Source organism: Rhinoderma darwinii, chromosome 1, assembly GCF_050947455.1.
Source record: "Rhinoderma darwinii isolate aRhiDar2 chromosome 1, aRhiDar2.hap1, whole genome shotgun sequence".
NCBI classification, from domain to species: Eukaryota; Metazoa; Chordata; class Amphibia; order Anura; family Rhinodermatidae; genus Rhinoderma; species Rhinoderma darwinii.
The window spans coordinates 408,094,229-408,103,320 of NC_134687.1; the positions used below are offsets into that span (position 1 = coordinate 408,094,229).

The 9,092-nt window shown below is 41.3% G+C and overlaps 1 non-coding gene across 1 annotated transcript; it reads right to left on the minus strand.

Moving 5' to 3' along the window:
* Nucleotides 1-2,965: 2,965 nt before the first annotated feature.
* Nucleotides 2,966-3,072, minus strand: LOC142722599 (U6 spliceosomal RNA). The gene has a single exon (XR_012874893.1). It is a non-coding gene; the product is annotated as a U6 spliceosomal RNA (small nuclear RNA).
* Between the last annotated feature and the right edge of the window lie 6,020 nt (nucleotides 3,073-9,092).

The window sequence follows — 9,092 nt, forward strand, 5'->3', positions numbered from 1 at the left end:
CTTTTTTTTCTCTCGACACAGGCTCGTGCACGAGAATTAGTATGAACACAGTCCTGTGTCGATACCTCACTTACCTACGTAATGACACAGGGCTGTTCTTTACTAATTATTCAACCCCTCTGTGTCTATTGGCCTTCCCCACTAGTTCTCGCTTCCCCTTTAGTTTATCCCACCCATCTGCTTTATCTGAGGTGCGGTCACAGAATCACATGACCGCACCTTAGATTCCTAATGTGATCCCCATCATCCCTAAATATATGTATTCCCCATCACAGATACCATTGGGGCAGGCAACTTGCAGGCGCCGCTATTGAAGCAGAAACAAAGAATGAACAGAGTGGACATTGAGGAGGCTGTGGACCAATAGGATGCCTCAAACTTGGGACTTCTCACGTACACCCGGGTTTGAGGCATCCTATTGTGCCACAACCTCCTCAATGTCCGCTCCGTTCATTCTTTGCTTCTACTTCAATAGTAGCACGATTTTCTTTGTGTGCATGCTATTCCTCAATTTTAAGGACGGGCAGAGCACAAGCACTGAGGAATAGCATGCACGCATAGAAAATTGTGCTGCTATTGAAGCAGAAGCAAAGACTGAACGAAGCGGACATTGCAGAGGCTCTGGACCAATAGGATGGTCCCGGGACTTCTGACGTACACAAGGGTTTGAGGCATCCTATTGGTCCACAGTCTCCTCAATGCCCGCCCCAGTGAATTCTTTGCTTACACCTCAATGCCCGCCCCATATTCTGCCCATTAATGAAACTCCTCAGCGCTTGTGCGCTGCGCGTCTGGAAGAAAATAGTGTCCCTGGGAAACCCCTTTAATCTGATCAGGAGTGGTTTTTACTCGACTGCTCAAGATCACAACACAAACCAGACAATCGCTGTCACATGGGTGAAACACACATCAACACCGACAGAAAACAAAAGGCACAAGCAACTTACCAGTGGACAGGCGGAACTGAACACCGAAGATAGTAGAAGATGGAGACGATGCATAAACGGAGTGGATGGCAGATGAATAGCATGTAAACAGATAACAGACGAATAGACAGTGGACAAGAATACACAGCACAAACTGACCCTATCCTAATATTATCCCACAGCAGGGTAAGACAACAGCTTGGCAGCAGACCAAACCAGTGGAACTACTGATCCTAGGATACACATAAAACCATTATACAAAAACTAGATCTCTCGGAGGAACAAGGAACGAGGTCACAAGCAAGAATCTGGAAAGAGTACATGCCAGAAACAGTATAACCAACACCTGAGTAATCCAGGCCTGAAGTATATATAGGCCCAAGAAAGGTACTCCGCCCTAATAAACCAGGCAAAGCTAAATGATGATCAAATCCAGATTCAGACCAAAGGCATTGCCTAGCGACGCCCATACACAGAGATAACATAATCATTGATTAGCAGCAGCTATATGTCTACAGTGGTAGACATATAGTATTTATATAAATCTGGAACCCCCATCCCAACTGACTGCCATGGTTTGACTATAGTAGAGATTTGGTCCCTAGGTTGTCTTTTTCCCCAAATGAAAGATAATAACGTTCTCTGTGATTTATAAAGAAAGGAGGGGGGTATAGTCACGGTGCGAAAAGTATACAACATTATCGGTAAGGCCATCATCTTAGTTATCGCTATCCTACCTGCCCATGAGACCAGAGAATGAGAGATTTAATTTGGCAAAAAGGCGAGAGATACTAGAAGTCAGGTAAGAGTAGTTATGAAGAAACAATAAGGTGCTAGGGTATGTAACATTAATTCCTAAATATTGAATATGATCAGGGCTCCAAACATATGGGTAACTGGTTGCTAGTAGAGATTGAGTGATTGTGTCTATACCCATATTTAGGACCTGAGACTTGGACGGATTAACTTTATAATTGTCACGGTGCGGGGTGTGGACCCACTGGGCCGCACCGCGTAGTGAGATAGCAGCTGGCCAAATAGTTACAATGCAATGTCTATAGTTCAGAAAGGGTACCTGAGGCAATGTAGACAGTAGCGGTAGATTCAGGCTAAGATGAGACTCCGACTGTAGACAGACACCCGGCGGGGTGCGACACAATAGATGCAGCGGAGGGTACAACACGACTCCAACTCTTGATGGCACAGAGGCATGGTAGCACAGGATACTGGGTACAGGCAGCAGGAACGAGTAACACTGGGAATTGGAAAACACTAGGAGACCATTTGCAATGACAAACTTTAGGTAACACAACAACGCTCAGGCAAGGATCGAGAGGGCAGAGCCCCTTTTATAGTCCTAAAACATTCTGGGCTAACTGCAGTATTCTGCAAGTGTGCGCCTACTGGCCCTTTAAGGCCGCGAATGTGCGGGACACATTGTCCAATCCAGGAAGTGAGTGCCGGCGTCTCTCAGGAGGGAGATGCCGCCCGGAACTCACAAGTCCATGGCCGTCAGAGGGTAAGTCAGGACGACGGTCCTCGGCCATAGACGTTACAATAATACAATACCACACTGATCTTAGCAAGCAATGTTTGAATTGCCTGAAGGAAATGTGTTGGACATGTAGAGGACAACAGTACATCGTCCACATATAGGCCTGTTTTGTGAGTGACACTTCCCACCTGGATCCTTAAATATCATTATGTTCCCTAACCAAAGCATCCAATGGTTTCATCATAAGGGCAAATTTAATTGGGGACATCCTTGTCATGTGCCATTACCAATTGGGAAGGGATCTGAAGAAAACCAGAAGATAAGACTTTAGCGGATGGGTTCGAGTACAAAGCTAAAATTGCAGACTTGATAAATCCCATTAAACCAAACCTCCCCAGAGTACTAGAGAGATATGACCAATGCAACCTGGTGAACGCCTTCTCCGCGTACAAAAGCTAAAAGCAAAGAAGCGTTCTGAAATTGCTCCAACCATTCGATTAAGTTAATAAAGAGGTGAGTACCATCAAGCGCCTGTCAACCAGTGAAAAATATCGAACGCTTAAGGAATTTGCGTGTCAACCTTGCACAGGGGCCATCATAATTTTCTCTGTATCATTCCAATTTTAGTATATGTGCTGCCGAAGAGAGCACTCTCTCATGGAATTTTATTAGTTGTTGTTTAGAGTCAGTCCAGATGATAAGGTTATCATCAATGTAGCGGAAGTAGGTCAAGGGTTTGATGGTGCAGGATGCCAAGAAGTCACTTTCCAGTTTGGCCAAGAAAATTTTGGCGTATTACGGTGCCATTATACTGCCCATGGTGGTATAGTGATGTGCCTGTTTAATGATCCTGAACAATATGTATTGCAGCCAAGTCCTGCGTTCACAAATCTGCTAAATGCTATTGGTAACAGTCAACAAGTTTGTGTACAGACACAACACTAAAGCTAGCGATTATCATTGTTAACTGCCTCCAGAAATGCACCAGTTTGCATCAATTTTCATCAGTTCTGTAATCTTTTTTTTATAGGATCAGTCATGATTTGATATTTTATTGAGGTTAATGGGTTCCCGGTAATCAACAGGGAAAAATTGCATGCATCATTTCTCTGTCAGGTGCAGAAGCGTTTTTGATGGACGCAAACTTACTATTTTAGTCACTTTTGTATCAAAATGAAATACCATTGAAAACAATGGGACATATTAAGACATGAGTTTCCCTATGACTTTTTAGTGTAAAAAGATAGAGGAAGCACTTTCCCTAACTTTAGTGTCTGAGGACTGGACAAACTGACAATGGCCCATACAGGTATTTTGTAAAGTCAATCAAAATTAAGTAAATCAAGGGGTTAGAGTTTATAAAATTCAGGCAAGGAGTTCTTAGAGATTATGTAAATCTTATAAAAATAACAATGTACTAAATGTACTCGAACTAACCAATATACTCCCAGTGACTGTGGCTGTAGGGGAGCAATTTTTGTTCACATACACGAACAAGGATTAGTGCAAGCAGTGATCAAACTTTCTTGTAGTGCACATGTACATATCCTTGTAAAATACTTTCACACATTTTACGACGTATGTGTTTATGATCTACCAAACTAAGAATCTTAGACACAGGCTATGTGAACACATGTAAATGTTCAATGTGCTGCATTCATTACATCCACCCATTTTAAGAAATGTTATTACTGGTTTGTACTACGAAATATGAGTGTCTGTCTTCCAAGAGATTTCTATGTGCCCATCCTATATATAATTTGCCCACAATGGTCTGGAAATCTTTCCAAATTTGCATGCAACAGAAATGGTCCAATGCCGGATTACAAGGTATTTACTTAATGGTTCCAGACTCCCTGTCCTTGGGTCAGCAGTGTCTGCAGCTTCTGTGTACCATCAGTGGCGTTCATATGATCACATCTCAGTTCATAACTTAGATGTGATCGATTACAGGAGGATCCTGCCTGTCAGAGACACACAGGACCTGCTGACACTGAACACGTCAGTCCCGCGGGTCTGACGGATTCAGGTCTTAGGGAACGTTACAGCTGCTCTGTATAGAGAATACAGAGCAGCTGTATCAAAAAAGTAAATATAATTTTTATTAAAAACTAATTAGAAAGTTGCACCAAACACACTGATACTCATTTTTATTAGAAAATAATAATAAAAAAAAAATTGCTTTTGAAGGTGTACATTTAATTGTCCAGTTTTGATCCTGCAGTCTTTGGGTTAGTCTCTGCCTCTCTTACCATCCTCCTCACTGTATAAGGGGGCAGTATGGGTATACTCCCTCTTCATGACAAGTGTTCCACTGTACTGTGCTTTTCAAGTTTTTTTAACGCCCAGGCTGAGCCTTTCGGTAATTTCAGCTGACAACTAAATGTTCATAACTATTTCCTAATTTGTACATGTTCCTAATCTCATTCACCCATGTTGATGGATGACAAAGGGACGTGTGTAATCTCAAGTTTTTGGCTCAAACATGCAAGTGTTTAGGTTTTACGTAAAATATATTATACAGAGGTGGCAAAAATTTTGAATCAAATATTTTTCTAAGGCCCCATGCACACGACCGTAAAAAACCTCAGTTTTTGCGGACCGCAGTTGCGGTCCGCAAAAACGGAGCCATTCACTTTCATTGAACACTGACACCTTTCCGTAGCACTATGGAAGGGTGTCCGTGCCGTGGAAATGTTCCGGGAATTATGGAACATGTCCGTTCTTTCGCATTTTGCGGGCCGTGCTCCCATACTTTGTATGGGAGCACGGCCCGAAAATGCGGCTGTCAGTCAGCGGCCGGCCGTGCCCGCAATCGCGGGCCGTGATTGCGGGCACGGTCGTGTGCATGGGGCCTTAGAATACACTGATGATGTAAGACGTACCAATGATGTACATAAGTGGTTAAGCAATTTCTCTTAATACTTATGAGGAAGATGTGAATCATTATATGTATTATTTATTTCCACAGTTTCTTAAACGGTGTAAGTAACTCTTGTTTCCTGTAAGGTCACGTTCACATTCGGCGGATTTGTTGTCGATTTTCAGTGCGGATTTTGCGGAATGAAGTTTTCAAAACCTCTTTCACATGTAGCTAATTTTTCCGCAGAAAATGTGCAGATTTAAGGGCATGCTCCAGATTTTCAAAATTGTAACAAAGACAGTGTAAGAATGCTATGAGTTTTATTAAAACTTATATTCAGGTCATACGCACACGGGCTAAGAGCTTGTATGGCAGCGAACAGACGCCATACGGCTCCTTAGTACAGAGCCATACAGTCTCCGTGTACTGCCGTACAGACTCCGTCAGGGGACTTATGTGCAGAGATATTCTCTCCTAGAGAGTCCGATAGAACATGCCAAGAATTTTTTTAAGTGAGATTCCGTATGAAAAAACATCTGTATACCTCTTTATCAAATTGGATGTATATGGAATTACAGTAGAGACAGCACATATTTCAATGAAAGCCCTACTATGGATTTATAAAATAACAGAGCCATGTTACGGCTGAGTGTACGAGCCCTACGGCCTCATGCCCACTTCAGTTATTCTCTTCATGGTGCTATCCGTTTTTTTAATGGATAGCACACTGACACTTTCATTTCAATTCATTTCCGTGCATCCGTTCCATCAAAAGTAGAACATTGAAGTCTACGGGTCCGTCAAAACAACGGACGGCACATGGAAGGCATCCGTGTGCCGTCTGTTTGTCAGGCGTGCCAAAGTTCCCTGCATTTAATACACAAGATGAATTTTAGAGGACCGATTAAAACGGAAGACAAATGGAAGCACAACGTCCGTTTAAAACGGAAAGGATGCGGAGTGACAACGGAAACCACACGGATGTCACAATGGACACACGGATCTGTTTTAGATCTGGTATGGCCAGACATGGCGGAATTGCTCTGGAATTCCGCTGCGGCCACTCCGCTGCGGAAATCCGCAGCGGACATTTTCTCCATTGGTTTCCACACCTTTTTAGTTAGGTTCGTGCACACGTGGCGGAAAACTCCGCTGCGGACAATAGGCTGCAGTGCGGAATTTGGTGTCCGCAGAATACACTGGCTGTTGCGGACGTGTAGCCGACTTGTTGCGGACTCATTGCGGAATTTCTCCATTGACTTCAATGGAGATTCAAAATTCCGCAATGAAATCCGCAGATGTTATGTGTGTTGCGTTGCGTATTGGTTTTAAGAAAAGGATGTTTCTTCATTCTGGCTGGACCTATGCGTTTCGAGGTCTATAGCCAGACTGAAATGAAATGTTTTAAAAGACAACAGGAAGTACTCTTCCCCTGAATACGCAACGGCTAATCCGCATCAATTTCCTGCACATTTTAGGCAAAGCCGCAACAGAATCTGCAACGCAGATTATGTGTGGCATTGATGCGGACAGTGTCTGCAGAAATACGCCACGTCTGGCCATGCTTTTAAAGGGACATGAAAACGGTGAAGGATGTGTGCATGAGGCCTTACTCTATCATTTCTGTACATATAAAGATGTAGAAAGGAATTTTCTGCGCTGAGCTATTTTACTACTTTTACCAGTAGCGGTAATAAGCTTAGGCCTAACATGAAGACTAGTGTTTCTTTGCATGTTTGGCTACGGACGTTTTAATTATCTTTTGTTCCACATAGACTTTATTCTTTCTACATAATAACTGCTGTCTTTCCCTTGTGCTTCTGTCTCGCTCTGACTCTGTCTCTCTCATTCTACCCCCCCTTTCTGTATATACACGCTGTCTGTGTGTCACTGCGTGTGTTTAATCCCATCTCTCTTTAAAGGATTGTTTTGTGTAATCCCTTTAACACTTCATTCTGCTAATTATCCGGAGAACGATGTGCGGAATAGGGAGGGGGGAGAACAGGCACCATTACATCATGGCGAGGGGGGGTAGTCAGTGTGACCCCAGCATAACCGCACTAACACAACAATGGATGCAACGCCTGTCACTAACACTCTGTGACAGGAGGATTAGGGGTGGATTCATACAGTGACAAACTGACAACTCCACACAGTGACAGACATGCACCTAACACACTCAGTGACAGTTACCTGCAATGCATCCAATCCACACAGGTACAATATACAAGCAAGAAACTTGCCCCTGCCTTTCTTGTTTTTCTTCTAATATATCTTCTTTTCCTCCACTTACTTAGTTTCAGAATTTGTGTTATGTATAGTTTTTGCACAATTGCCAATATTTTACTCTATCAGTCATGTGTCTCTAGATCTGTCTCCTAGTGTCATATACAAGTCTCTGGTCGCTTATATATCTAGCTGCTTGTCCGTGATCTTGTCATCTCTCTAAAAAAAACTTCTGAATTACCTTTACGTGTTTCATATCTATCTATCTATCTATCTATCTATCTATCTATCTATCTATCTATCTATCTATCTATCTATCTATCTATCTATCTCTCTATCATCTATCTATCTATCTATCTATCTATCTATCTATCTATCTATCTATCTATCTATCTATCTATCTATCTATCTATCTATCTATCTATCTCTCTATCTATCTCATATCTATCTATCTATCTATCTATCTATCTATCTATCTATCTATCTATCTATCTCTCTCTCTCTCTCTCTCTCTCTCTCTATCTATCTATCTATCTATCTATCTATCTATCTATCTATCTATCTATCTCTCTATCATCTATCTATCTATCTATCTATCTATCTATCTATCTATCTATCTATCTATCTATCTATCTCATATCTATCTATCTATCTATCTATCTATCTATCTATCTATCTATCTATCTATCTCTCTCTCTCTCTCTTTCTCTATCTATCTATCTATCTATCTATCTATCTATCATCTATCTATCTATCTATCTATCTATCTATCTATCTATCTATCTATCTATCTATCTATCTATCTATCTATCTATCTCTCTCTCTCTCTCTCTATCTATCTATCTATCTATCTATCTATCTATCTCTCTATCATCTATCTATCTATCTATGTAATATCTATCTATCTCATATCTATCTATCTATCTATCTATCTATCTATCTATCTATCTATCTATCTATCTATCTATCTATCTATCTATCTATCTATCTATCTATCTATCTATCTACCTATCTATCTATCTATCTATCTCTCTATCTATTTATCTATCTAATCTATCTCATATCTATCTATCTCATATCTATCTATCTATCTATCTATCTATCTATCTATCTATCTATCTATCTATCTATCTATCTATCTATCTATCTATCTATCTATCTCTCTCATATCTATCTATCTATCTATCTATCTATCTATCTATCTATCTATCTATCTATCTATCTATCTATCTATCTATCTATCTATCTATCTATCTATCTATCTAATATCTATCTATCTATCTATCTATCTATCTATCTATCTATCTATCTATCTATCTATCTATCTATCTATCTATCTATCTATCTATCTATCTATCTATCTAGTTACTGGGCAGAACTCACAAACTGAATAGGTAAGGGCAGTGCCAGACTTTCCAACTCCCCCCTCACCTCGTACTTTCTGCCCGTCCACCCTTTCTACCTTACTAGAGAGATTTAGCCCTGGCTCTGACAGATCCAACACTCTGTGAATAATTTTCCAGCACCCACCCCCCCTCTCCAGTGCCCTCTGCCCTCTCCCTCCCCATCTATCCCTGGCTTT